We start from the raw sequence: 1,409 nt of genomic DNA, 5'->3' as shown, positions 1-1,409 counted from the left end.
ATGACATGGGCTGGGGAAGAAGTCCAACGGCAAGAACTCTCTGGGCATTGGGATCCCAGCACAGAAAGACCAGGAAGAAGAAAGAAGAAGAGAAAGAGGAAGGAGGAGAGAAGGAAGACGACGGTGACAAGATGCCTGTAATGGCTAAGAGATGTGGAACATGTAGATAAGAAAGATCTTAGACCGAATGCTTGCCCAAGTCAGGCAGAATGGCCCAAGAGCAAGCAGAAGCAGTGTCAGAGCTGCAGATGAGACCATTTATGTCAACTCAGCAATGATGGGCCAGAAAGGAAGGAGCTGGGTGCCATGCCCCAGAGTTCATGAGCTAGCAGGTACAGGTGTCCCAGGAAGAACAGTGAGGGCTGAACTTTAGCTTCCTACATGGCAGAGCTGACGCTGAAGTTTGTCCCCGACTGAGATATGGAAAGGAGGGGCAAAGTACCCTCAGATTCTGTCTTACCAGGGCTCTCATGGCTGTTGGAATTCCATGCCATCCTGTTTATCTGATATCTCAAAAGGCTAATGACTCTCAAAGTACATTTTCAAGGCAGCAATCGAAGCTCCTGAGGGAGATCTTCATCCTCAGTTCAGACCCTCGAAGAGGCCCTCTCAACACCCACAGTAGAGAACATTGTGGAGCGCTCACCACTTGAGCACTCCCCTGCTCTGAGAGCTTTGTAGCATCTCATCTAGTCTCACTGAAACCCTAGGAAGCTCTTATTGCCCTTTGAAGGAAGATGAAAAGCTCCTCTTGTAGTAAGAAGCCAATGAACGTGTTCAAAGTACGTGGCCAACAGTTGGAAGAACCTCAGGGTCAAACTCTGAGCTCAGGTAGTCTTGGTCCAGAGTGCAAACATATCAAACACATCTCTGTAGTTCAACACCACAAATGCTTCAACTCCCTTATTCCCCTGTGTGCTCTTGAGAATTGTCATTGATCTCTTGATAAACATTAAGAACCCTTGCTCTAGGAGATAGTAACTCCACAGGAAGACCAACAGTGTCAACTAACCAGGATCACTGGGAGTTCCCAGAGACTGAGCCACCAACCAAAGAGCAGACGAGAGCTGGTCCAAGGCCCCTGACACATATGTAGCAGAAAGTTGGCATGTCTGGCCTCAGAGGGAAAGAATGTGTCTTATCCTGCAGAGACTTGATGTATCAGGGTAGGGGATTATGGGGAGTGCTGCCCTCCCATAGGCTAAGGGGAGACAGTATGGGAAGAGGAACTCTGTGAGGGTGGACCGGACGGGGATCAAGATTGATGATGGAAAGGAAGAAAGAAAGAAAGAAAGAAAGAAAGAAAGAAAGAAAGAAAGAAAGAAAGAAAGAAAGAGGGAGAGAGGGAGGGAGGGAGGAAGGAAGGAAGGAAGGAAGGAAGGAAGGAAGGAAGGAAGGAAGGAAGGGAG

The sequence above is a fragment of the Grammomys surdaster genome, unplaced genomic scaffold, assembly GCF_004785775.1.
Source record: "Grammomys surdaster isolate TR1022 unplaced genomic scaffold, NIH_TR_1.0 66, whole genome shotgun sequence".
Lineage (NCBI taxonomy): Eukaryota > Metazoa > Chordata > Mammalia > Rodentia > Muridae > Grammomys > Grammomys surdaster.
The sequence above is the reverse complement of the archived record's forward strand: the minus strand, read 5'-3'. Positions refer to the sequence as shown.